Source organism: Falco peregrinus, chromosome 4 (assembly GCF_023634155.1).
Source record: "Falco peregrinus isolate bFalPer1 chromosome 4, bFalPer1.pri, whole genome shotgun sequence".
In the NCBI taxonomy this organism is placed as follows: domain Eukaryota; kingdom Metazoa; phylum Chordata; class Aves; order Falconiformes; family Falconidae; genus Falco; species Falco peregrinus.
The window spans coordinates 23,817,983-23,831,125 of NC_073724.1; the positions used below are offsets into that span (position 1 = coordinate 23,817,983).

Genomic DNA, 13,143 nt, shown 5'->3' on the forward strand with positions numbered 1-13,143 from the left:
ATAAGTCTTCTAAAACTATTTCTTCATAAATTCAGGAACTATTGTAGGCTATATATGAAGGGCATCAAGACTGTAGGAGTATGTCACTCTTTGTGTTGCCAAAAAATAGTGCTATTAAAAGCTGGTCTCAAAATTTCCACAAAGAACATAGAAAATCACAGGTACAATCTATCTGTGATTTTCAAATGACCATATTCATATTAATGATAAGAAAACAGAAAACTTTGTTAATTCATTTTATCAATATCTCATATGGGAGTGGGAGAAGTCAACCTTGTTTTATGCTGATGAACACACAAGCCTGCTAGACCTTGCTATTCTACTCTGTTTCAGCTGAAGTTCACATTACCTTCAGCTACAACTAGTATAAAATTACCAATTACATATTCATATGTCATCTTGGTTACTAGAGCTGGCACATGTTTAATCAGGGTGTGAATCACTACCATTATAACACATTAGATAAACTGGCTTTTCACAGTATATGTACCTCAAACTCACAATAAACATAGGATAAAATGCATGAGCTTAAGCATCCTTCATTAATGATTTTTACATCTAGATTAAAAGTCAGGGCATTTATAATAGACTAAGAATGCACATAGTCACTCATGTAGTTATCTCATACTGCAGCAGCCCAATTGTGTCTGAACTCTTTTCAGTCATTCTTAGTTGTGGGGAAGACAGAGGAATGCACCTGTCCATAGAGAGGGGATGTGTCCATCAGAGAATCATTTAGACTTTGAAATCAAATCAAGGTTACAGGTAACTGATCAGAGAAAGCAAGCTAGGGAATGCACAAGCAAATGTTGTATCAAGGAAATAGGAACCAGGGAAAGGTATGATATTTTCTTATAATAACTACCTCTTGGATTATGTAAAAAACAACATTTTCTAGTTCTAGACAACATAAGCGTGCTGCATGCAAAAAAATTGTAATGTCTTCAAAGAATTAAGCTCTTAAAAGAGAAGTAGTTGGTTGTTCCCTGTAAGGGTTGTGTAACAGCCAGAAGAAAGTAAAAATAGTCAGTACAGGTTAGGGTCTTTGGTGTACACAGTCTTAGCTGACTGAAAAGGGCACTAAATGTGTTCCATGTATAAGAAATGCATCTGGCAGTCCCAAAGTGCTGAACCCAGCATGCAAGAACCTATCCGATTAGGTCCAGTCTCAGGAGGCTGTTTATAGGTCATGTGAAGCCTTCATTTCAGAATGATCTACAAGGGTTATGCCAACTAGGTCATAGCCAGCTGGAAGATCTACTAGAGCAAACAGTTTATATTTTACTCAGGAGTAATTTTTTAACTAGTTGAGAGATAATGAAGAAAATTAAAGGACTCACAGAAACATTCCAAGCCACTATGTTGTATGTGTAAACAACATACTTTCTTCCAAAATCTATTTCTGATTTCATGCTTTTGGTAAGCTTTATGAAAGAAATCTATTAACTATCCATCACATATTAGTAACAGCATTTTTCATTCCTCAGTAACTTATCTGATCCCTTCTGAGTTTAAATTACACTGGCAGCTTGTATGCCTTACACAATCACAAAGTTTTTCCCATCTTTCAGTATTTGAATGCCTTAGGATCCTCTTCTGGTTTAAGTCTTACTCCATGTATGTCTTTCATCTCTTGGAAAACCGCCATCTCACTTCTGAGTCTACATTGTGAAGATAGAGAGTAAAGCATTAAATGTAAACTTTGATAGCAAGGCCTCACTCTTCTATCAGTAAATGAGTCAGATCATCATTTAAATGCCCTAGTTTAAAACCTTTTTAATTAATTCTTTAAAATTATCATGGTACAATGGCTCCCAGATCTATTGCCATTTGGACTTTCCAGACTTTTGCTTAGAGGTCATAATACAATGCAATGATATTTGCTACCAGTAAATGGGTCACAGAGGTAAATAAGATAGAGGCTAGAAAAAACTATGCACACAAATAGAAGTAAGAATGTAGGGGGGTTTTCATTTTTAAATATATAGGAAGTAATCTGACTCTTTTATCACACAGAGGAATTTCCTTCCTGCAGTTGTTTCTAACCCCAATCAGAGAAAATTAATATGATCCTCATTTTCTAAATGGGCAACCAAGGTACAAAGGCAGCAGACAGCCTATCTCACATCTCTGTTAGAAATTACCTCAGACCACCTCAGTCCCAATGTGTCTAAGCAATACACTTCTTTTAGGAGATTAAGAAAACCCAAAAAAACCAAAACAAATAAAAAAACCCAGGCAATTTTGCTTTATGTCTCTGTATTAAACAACAAATCTGTACAAGAAATAGAGAAATAGGAAGGTAAATTAGTAGTTGTTTGTGGTTCCAATTAATGCTTACGAAAGAAACAGAAAAGTCACAAAATGGAAAAAAAAAAGTTACTTGTGCTAAAATAACATTCACTAAGTATCTCATGAAGAAAAACACACTTTAAATTAGTTCCACAGCTCTACTTCTCCACTTATAATGCAGAAATAACTGTTTTATCATCTGGTTTTAGGAACTAATGGTGATTATCATCCTTTCTGTTGAGGAAAAGGGGGAAAAAGATCAGAATAGAAAAAAACTCTTATAGACAAGCAAATCCAAAAGCTGTGTATTTGGATCTTGAAAGAAGTCAGTTAATAATTTCAACACTAAGCCATCCTGATTTACTGTATTAGATACGCGAAACAACCTTGGTAAAATAGCATGCTTTTAGAAGTTGGATACAATATTAAGAAATAAATCAGAAGCAGCAATCAAAAATAGCATAAAATATTAATTTCACCATATTTTTAAAATCTGATAGATGTTAGTACCTTCTAAACTTATCATTACTTACTAACTTCTTCATTTATTTAAGAATAATAGAAAATTATCTTAAGTATTACAGGCCACAATTTCAAAGGTGCTAGAAGCTGAAAATGACTGGTTGAACTAAAGCAAGACAGGTATTACACAATGGAGATCTTTCACCGGCTTCCTAGATGCTCAGGCATTTTTATAAGTCGTTATGCATTTAGAGAACTGATACTTTCAATATCTGAAGTTTACCCCCACCTTGAGCTTGTAATATCCCAAATACTTTCTGGGCATATTTATACAATAGGATGTGGTACGAGCCTTTCATGATGACAACCAAAAGGCAAGCAAAAGCTGTTCGGTTAAAAATGAAAACAACAACAACAAACAACTAAATTAAAGAAAACTCTAATGTACCACCATAGGGTACATTAGGATCCTCACGTACTACCTTACAGCCCAAACGCAGCTTGCCAGGCATAGCTGAGTGGCCCACTGTTGGAGTCCAGTACAGAAGGACTAAGACATGAGTAAGAGAATCAGGCTTTCTCTCTTCGCTTGGTCCTTTCACACCCACTGCATAGCTTATTTTCTGGTCCACCTATTTGTCCGCTCTCTCCCTTCCAAAAAATTATTTGAGCTGTAGCTGATGTTTTCTTATCTTTTGCTGCTCCTTGTGTGTAACTTTGGAAAAAAAAAAAAAAAAAAAAAAAAAAAAAGATAATGAGGAATATCCACCTTTTGTGGAAATAGAGACCAAGGCTATATCTATTTTATGGTATGTCACATGTAAAGTGAGCAAAGGTATTCACTTATGAGCAAAGAGATGGTGGCAAAAGCCAGTAGCAAGCAGTTGCAAGGAACAGTGAAACTGAATAAAGAGAAAATAAATATGGTTTAAACATCCCTCAGCAGTTTATTGTGAAAATGGTTACAGTTAAGAATAAAAATTTACCTGTTCAATCCCTCTACTATGGTTTAGTTCTGGGAATAAGACTGAAGGCATTATAGATAATCCCTTGATAATGAAAATGAAGAATAAGCCATCCAGCATGATTTTTAGAAACTCTTCCCATTTTTTTTAAATTCATGTTACTGCATTTATTTGTATTCAGTTCTTTCTTCAATATGTTTTCATTAAAATATTCCCGCTGAGAGACTATCATATTAAGCTGCTTTCTTCTGTACAGTGTTTGTGTCATTTTCTTTGACTTTAATACCTTTGAGATAATTGTTAGTGACAAAGCATAGCAATTATTCCATGGATGGTTTTACCCACTATCACAATAAACGTGATTTGATCTAACTCCCAAGGACACACCCTAGACATCAGTTGCAACTCAGCCTTTTACACCTATTCCCTCAAGGCAGTGCAAGATCTATTGTTTTGATAGAGGGTGTCCTGATGCTAAAAGCATCTCAAATCAGCAAGACCATAAACGTACCAGTCCTTTTGAATCGGATACATTATGCCTGGAAGCAAGTTATTTTGGAGGGGAAGCCCTCCATAATTTGGCACTTTGAATGACTTAATATAGCTTAGTTATACTGTTAATTCCAACATGATGATAGCAAAAACTTTACATGGTCTATACTTTCAGTAAGGATGAAACTTTGGTATGCTTAATATTTTTTGTCTAAGTGAAATAAGAGAATGCAAAACATTTTGGCATTTTGCATGATTCAGCTGCATAATACAGAAAATGGAGAATCAATGGCATTCGCTGAAAAAAAATTCTGCCTCTAAGTTGAAGCTATAAATTGGAAGGACAAAATTATGCCTTTTTACATAGGAATGTCTCTTCTAACTCACCATAATCAAACAGATTAAATTCTCTAATTTGGAATTAATTCTGCCATTGAATGCCTTGTAAGAATTTGAAAGAAAGTATTATTATTCGCTATTCAGTTACAAACTGGTGTATTCCAAGTATGCTTCTCACCTAAACTTTTACTATTGTATAATAAAAAAATAATTTCATGTAAGTTTGTGAGTGCATCTTTTGCTTGGATAAGTTTTATTCTATACATAAATGCCTCAATCCACAAAAACAGAACGAACGCTCTTAATGTTATTAATTTTCATATTGGGAAAGGTGGATAGGATCCCTTCCTATCTGCTTAAGGGGCATAAACCAGCACCTGTTTGCATGTTTTACTACTCTATTCACCAGCATCACCTGCGGCGCGCTCGATGTCGAGCAGTTTGCTGGTAACTTGTGCTCCCTCTGCTGGCTGAATAAAGCATGAAGAGCAACCGAAAACAACCATTGGGGCAGCATGACAAATGCAGAATTATTATTTAAAATATCCTAGCCACACTAAAAACACCACATCAGAGGATAATTTGATTGTAATTTATTTGTAAGAGGATGAAATGTATATATTTGGATTGGGTTTTCATTTGCCCTACTGCATATTTAATAAATCAGACAATGTATCCATAATTTCCAGCTATGATGATAGCTTGTAAACATTACCAGTGATTAATCGGATAGTCATTTGAGTCAGCACAAAGTAATTTCTCTCCATTAGATTAAATATGTCACACCCTGTCAATTAAAAATCCATTTAACACCAACCCAGCAATAATAAGCATTTTGGAACGAGGCACCAGAAATTCTATTTGTGACAAAAACTCCCTATATATAGTGTAGGAATTTGGCTTAGCATTGCAAGTAAATTTATTCTTCACTATAAGTTTGCCTACAGCAAGAGCTGTAAAAGACAAATTTTTCCTTTATTATAATATTTCTGTAATGGATTTTTAACACATCAGCAGCAGATAGCTGAAAGCATTAGTTCATTTTCATCCTTTTATAATTATTTCTTATTGTTTTGTCTCTTTGGGTACCAGCAGCAACGTCCGGATTAAAAAAAGCCCTAAACCCTAAAAATATAAATTCATTCATATTCCCTCAGATGATGATAATATCACAAACACAAATTAAATATTTTATCTTTAACATTCTTTTTTTTCCCCTCTCTCTTTTTTTTCCTCCATTTGAATAGCAACTAATGCATTCAACTAATAGTATCACAAAATGTGAATATATGTAATTACTTATATGCCATTCTGAGATTTTTTTCTGGAATTGAAACAGAACAAGGTCTTAAAATAAAAAGATAGACAGGATGAGTTTGGTACAATGCTCTGGGTGATGCTCTGTTTCTGTTGAGAAAGGAATGTACTCCGAGTAATTAGAAAAGAGAAGGTGGGCACCTGAAGGAGATAAGGAGACCATCAAGTCAGGAAATCGTTGAACAAAGAAAATTGAAAGGTCTACTCCACCTAGATCCCACCTATTGTGAATGGAATGATTAGGTGTCAAAATCAAATGTGAAGATGTTGTGTAACCTCTCATGAAAACTGTATAAATTACCTGACTTTTCACTAAAAACTTTGGAGCTAGTTTGCCGGTGCGAATCGGCTAGCTCCCCAATGCTGCACGAAATAAATACCTTTGCTGCTTAAAGACAAAATTCGTCTCTGAGCAGTTACTCTGTGCCGTTTTGGCATCAGAATCCTAAGCGAGAAGCACTGCTGTAAAGACTAGGAAGCTGGAGATATTCTTTCACTTTAAAAAGGGTGAAAAACCAAAGTACTCTGCCAAAAGCTATTACGTTCAGGAGAAATTTTTGTCTTCATATCAGTTGTCAACAATTTTGTCAGGAATTAAGGAGCAAATGATGCACATTTGCTTTATTTCAAATCTGTGTTAATTTATTTTGTAAATACTTAAAAATTTCTACAACAGAATTGCAACTTTGGCTGGTTCACACAGAACCTATGACTATCATATTGATGTGGGGACAATTCCTTGAAGTATTTCCACACATGTGGACAGATTTATGAGCCTTGTGAGCTAGTTGATCTGTTCAGCAAATGTTGGTTTTGTTTGAAGCTACAATTAATGTGCTAAGTAAGGGAAACTGAACCAAATTTCAGTGAAAAGATACAAATAGTTTTCAAAACTTTGTAGCATTTGCAAAAAAAACCTGAAGGAAGATTAATGATGTCACAAAGCCTTAATAGGAAATCAAAGCTAATAGAAATGGTATAGCCATGACACTGCTAAGGTCTGAGCATGTTCCACACTATTCACTACTCAGAAGCCTGCCAAGGACCCACTGCACTGCCCTAGGACAGAGGCACTGCTCAGTGTTAGTAGGTGTCATGTTCTTTTGTGTTTTGTCAGAAAGCAAGAAGACACAAAGTGAAAAGCAGCAGCACACAAAGACATGTTTTGCAGAAGTGCAAAGGAAAACTACATTAAAAAAACCAACACCAAAAAAACAAGACATACCAAAAAAAAAATCCAAAATATACCCTTAAGAGACAAGTGGGAGTCAATGGGCAGAATAAAGTAAAATTGCCTGTCTGATCTCTCCTGACCAACATGACTACAGACACTTTCTTTTGCATCGCTAAGCCAAATGGCACAGCCTCTACAACTCCAAAGGCACTGTCTCTGACTAAAAGGATGATAACATTAATTTGTCTTTGTGGAAGAAACATTAATTCATGGTGGTTTAACCCCCCATTCTAGCAGGTTTTTCAACATAAGGCAATGATGAGACTCTAGGAAACTGTGCCAAAAATCCTGTTCAGATTGCATGCTGAGTCTTCTCGCTAGGCTTCACTGCGTATCAATTCCTGGAAAGGCCTTTTGGGTGCAATCCTGTAAAGTGCCTGTGGAATGGGCAGCTCCTGGAGGGACGGACAGCATTTTGAAATCAGCAACTAAATCTGAATTTAACTCTAAGGATTTAAGAACTTTATTTCATCTAGATTAGAGTTCTGTTCTTTGGTGTCAGAAGGTATTTGTGACTGTTAAAAGCAAGAATGTAAAGTAAGGGACTGGATTACCCACAGCTTTATCCTGGTAGGCAGAGGATAGTTAGACATATGCCTTCTTCTTTCTCACAGATGTTGCAATATTTGTGGATTAGGAGGAGGGGATATACTGGACCCAAACGGTGAAAGAATTGGCTTGGAGTGCTCTGACACAATGGGGAGTTTATCTTCCACAATGGACAGCAATTTTCTCTCCAACACTTAAAAGTTTCTGGTTATGTTCAAATGGGATTATATGTAATAATTCCAATAATATCATTTTGTATTGCAATTTTTATCTACTCTTAATGCCTCTCACTTTGCAAAGTGGTATAAGCATTTTACAAAAGGTTATGTCTTATTGTGTATATTTTTTGTACAGTATAAACTGAAATACATTTAAATAACAAGAAAATTTTAACAACAAATTTGTATTTTTCTAAACAAGACAAAGAATTGACTGAAAGACTGAAGGTTAAAAATAAATCAGTCATTGACAAAAACTGTGACAATTTTGAAACTGAGAACAAAATCTTGTTACATTCTGGTTTGTCTCAGAAAAAATATTTATCATATGAAACTGTTCAAACATTATCATCTATTAAAGAAACAGTGCTAAATATGATTTAAAAGATATTTCAATATTTTTAAGAATAATTAAATTTAAATAATTTGCTTTTTAAAATACTTCACAAAACAGAAGTAAAACTCTTATGTTCCTACATCAGTGACACTAATTATAACTGACTTTGAAAACCACGTAATAGAGGTTTTGAGGAAGAATCAATACTATAAAAATGTAAACAAGAAATATTTGATTCTTGACTTTTTGAAGCTATATACAAAAATGCTGGATTTGATTTCATAAGTAGCTAATTAAATTTTAACATGTAATGAAGAAATAATAGAATAATTGCAATTCTGAGATTACCTGATAAATGTCAGATATGCATCTACTGAAATTTGAAATTACATACAGTTTAGGAGAATTTATTGTATAGAAATTCAGGTTTATTTGTAAAATAAAAGTTACTGTCACTATTATCACCTACTAATAATTCAACAAAAATAATGTTCTATAATATTGTACTATCTTATACATTAAGATACTATTTTTATGTATGGACCCTTATTTCTCATATTCATAAAGAAGTCATTGAAAAGCTTAGGGTTTTTATATGCCATGTCACCAAATAATTGTAAAGGTGGGACTCACCTTTCTAGTACCTTTTCCCACACACACACACACACACAAGGGGGGAGAAAATTAATTTTTTATCAATTAATTTTTATCAGTATAATTTGGTAAGAAGACATTTTCCAAGTTAAACAGACATTGTAATTCAACAGCAATGACAAGAAGGTGGCTGCAAACAGTTATATTCTAAGAGGACATTCAACTAATATGAAAAAGTGGCACAGTATACAAGTTATACAAATGACCTAAGAAACATCTTATCAGCTTTGTTCAAGTTTTTAGTTTCTTTATTTCTTAGTCAAATAGACACAGTCTAAAGATGCGGGTACCTTTCCTTCACATCACTGCCCAGAGACGGAACACTGTTGATCTCTTTGCTCTTGCCCAGGACTTTTTCTTTGTGGTAGCCCACAGTTAATATACCACTAATCCTGGACAATAAACTCAGTTTCCCTATTCTAGTGAAAAATTTATGACCTAGCCATTCAGACTTAATAATCATCATGGCCTACCACCTTTTTTTGTTGTCACTTCAGCTGTATTTATTGTGATGTAAATGAGATGACCTCACAGAGCATTTTTAGCCAGCAAACCTCAGAAGATGCTAAGTACTTCATTAGTTAATCCCTAACAGATATATAGTGGTTGAGTAGCTACTCATTTGTGTAAAATGTACCCTTTATCAATATATCAAAATAAGTAAAGTAGATAAGCTTACTATTGATCACACAAGACAATAAAAAGTCATCTCTGCTTTGATCTGAACAGAACAGGTTTTGAACAAACAAGTAAAGACTTGTTCATGTTTTTTTGATTATTTATTTTTTTTTAATCTTACATTGCTATTAACATGGTTTTGAAGTTTTTCAAGAAAAAAATCAAAATTAAGGGTCTTTTCTGTGATTTATTTTTTTGTTTTTTTTTTTTTTCCCAGTTATGATAGGAGTTATCAATCTCCTTCAGCATCCACAGATTCAAATGATAAAGGCCAGGGATTAAGCACAGCCGATTAACAGTCTGTGTCCTCTTCAATCTAGCATTTCCACTGTAGATAAACCCATATTCAGACTGAAGTTATAATAAACAGACTGTCCTCAATATCATTTCCCTAGATGACCTCCTCAAAACTGACATTCAAGTATTCTTGAGGAAAATTACTGATTATAGTAACTGGAAAAGCAGACAAGAAAATATATGCTCACACAACTGATTCTGAAGATCAAGCCAAATATTTAGAAAGCAATTTGGATAAAATGATAATTTTACTATAAATACTTTATTTGCTTCAGTTCTGAGTAATTTCTTATGATTATAGGTCTGACATATAAAACAAAACCAGCTTGCTAAATTTTAGTTCTATTGCTTGTACTGTGTAACTTTAAAATAAAGGCATTATCATTTATACGTATAACTAAAAAAAAAAAAATCTTGATGGATTATAGTGGTTGCAATTCTTTCCCTTCCAAAGGCAAATGAAAACAGACATTGAAATTTTCCAGCTACCCTGGATTCTTTGAAATACAAGTGTAACTCTAGGGAAAGTGTCAGTACAAGCCATTTGTCCAGTAAAGAACAGCAAAAGAATAAAAATCCACATGGATAGAAATGCAGAGATATTCTGTTAGGTATATATTTTGATTTCTATCATAAATACTATTTTCATCTAAACTGAAAAAAATAAGCCCCTAAAACCAAAGATAACTTTTTACTTTGTAAGAACATACTAACATGGTAAATTCTTGCAGGATTCTGCTGCTATTTGACATTTGAAATCCAGAATCTTATGAGCCAAAAGAAAAGCTATGATTAATACAGATATAAAGTGGGTACAAGGCATTTTAATTTCTTTACCTAGATGCTCCAGCTATTTTAAGGAACTATAGAATTTCATGTCATTTAATTTCAGTATATTTCTTCAGACTGGAAGAGCAAGATTTCAGAGTATTTTATTCTAAATAACTAATCTTATCTACCCAGTTAAAGGGACTGTAGTCTACTCCTATTTCCATATAGTTTATACTGGCAGAATTCCATTGAAGCAATTCTGAAATCAGATGAATGCGTGTGTGCATTTATTCTTTAGTTCTTTTATTCTAAGTACATGATCAAAGTTTGGTTCCCTTCAATCAAACCACACAAGATACAAGAAACAGGTCAGGCTATATAGTGCAAACCCCCCCCCCCCCCCCCCCCAACAAAGCAACCCCCCCCCCAAAAAAAAAGAAAAAAACCCCAGAGCAACAAAACTGCCAAACTTAGAGCTGCATTTTGATTAGTTATTCACTAGAATTGATTTGAAGTATCTCTGCATGTGCCCACAGTTAATTCATTAGCTGTTCACCAATTCTTTTCACTGAAATTAAAAAAAAAAAGAAAAAGATAGCATAAAATTATTATTCAGATTAAGTTTCATAGTCAGAGCATTAATTAGGTTTGAATGATTCCATCTGCTTTTTCCTTCAGACAGAAAACAGTTTCAAAGCTTTTAAATAAGTCTGTACTTGAGAAAGAATTGAAAATGTGAGTTTAACTCAGTCACTCACTTTGAGAACTTGTTTCAAAAAGTAATTTAATGGTCTGTCTCCATAACAGTGTAGCTCATTTTTGTCAACTAAGACTCATATAATGAAGTATCATGTATTTAATCAGATTGTATGGACTACAATTCAAAAACATTTATGTTTAGTACGATTTGGAGACACTAACTTAGGAGATGTGATTTGTAGGTCGGTTCTCCTTAATCATCTTTATGAACAGAAGGCTGCATATTTTCCTCACCAAAAAAAGCGACACTGAGTTTTATTAAACTAGTGATAAGATATATTGCATGCAATTAAAACATCATGTACTCCATTTATTAATTTTTAAGTTTCTCATTCCCAATCAGAACCTGTTAGAAATGCTTGTCATATTGTACAGGAAATATCTTGCCTTCAGCTCATCACTGACACCAAACCTTGTCTCTCATTATTCAGCTACATGCTCTTTTATGCACAGGTTTATATTTTGAAGAGGATATATAAAAGAAAATAGATTCCATTTACATGCTATTTAGTGTAAAGAAAAAGAATCTAAAACAAGGACGAAGAGTCAGACACACTTTTTGCAGAGTTAAGTTGGTTAAAAGATATACAACAGGTAAAATTTAGTTTATTGGTCCTTTCTATTTTAGTCTAACAGCAAATGCCATTAGCTATTACACGCCAAGTGAGGGATTGTAAAGGTGGTTAGTCATTCAGCACATGGTATTTTATTTTTATCCATTTGATACCAAATAATTCTTTTCCTAGACATTTGTATACATTTTGACATGTATAAATACCTGTCTTCCTTAATTAATGAATGAAACTTCTTATTACTAGATTGGAGGAATATATGAATTTACCAACACTGGGTTTTACAATAAGACTGAGTTTGCAGAACTGATATTCCTTCAGTATGAACAAATAAAATCTAAACCTGAAATGCTTTCTTGGGGCAAGCTTAACCTAGTCACTAATTAAAAGCTGCAGGATAAAATGAAGAACATAAACAAATTTGGGAATTATCCATGTTATTATCCAAGGAGTGAGATGCAGCGCAACGAGACTGGAAGAGGGAAAGAACTGAGCAGAAAGATCTGCTCTGTCATCTGCATGCACGTATGTGTGCATGCGCGCGCGCGCACACACACACACACAGTCACACAGCCTCCCTACACACAGTTTTTCTTTTAGAGCACTTTTCATTTAAGTAGCTTGGTAGTATTCATGTTTGCAGAGCTCCCAGTATTCCCAAACCTTACCGCTTTATTTTTAGCTTTCAAGTTTTTGCTTCAGCTGATGAGAACAGGAAAAGAAGGTGGTATGTTTTATTGCTGGTAACAACTTGGAAATTCTGAGTAAAGAAGCCAATCAAGGCAGAAGGATTATAATAATTGAAGTACAAAATTTGCATATTTAGAGTATGGTTACTGAGGAATAACAATCCTTTGGTTATGCAAATCAACTCAGCTAAAGTGAAGGGATTTGCATATCTGGGAGAAATCTGTCACGTTATGCATTGGTAACTACATTCTAAGTGGCTGAAAGAACTGGTTTTTAACAGAATATTAAACAAAATTGCCAGTAGAATATTTTATTTCCTTGTAACACAGAATAAACTTAACTGATTTGGGGCCTGAAAAAACAGGTATTCTTGTTTGTAGGAAGCAATATCATTCAAAATGACAAAAGATACATTCAGCATGCCATAAAGCTAGAATTTTTAAGACTGAGATCGTGAAAACTTTCAGAGTTGTGTGTTACCAGTTGTGTTTCATCCTTTATGTCTATAGAAAGTGGT

General features: G+C 34.0%; 1 protein-coding gene across 2 annotated transcripts in view; it reads right to left on the reverse strand.

Moving 5' to 3' along the window:
- The window catches only part of NLGN4X (neuroligin 4 X-linked), a 187,360-nt gene that overhangs the window by 118,092 nt on the left and 56,125 nt on the right, over positions 1-13,143 (reverse strand). The gene's annotated exons all lie outside the window — the stretch shown is intronic.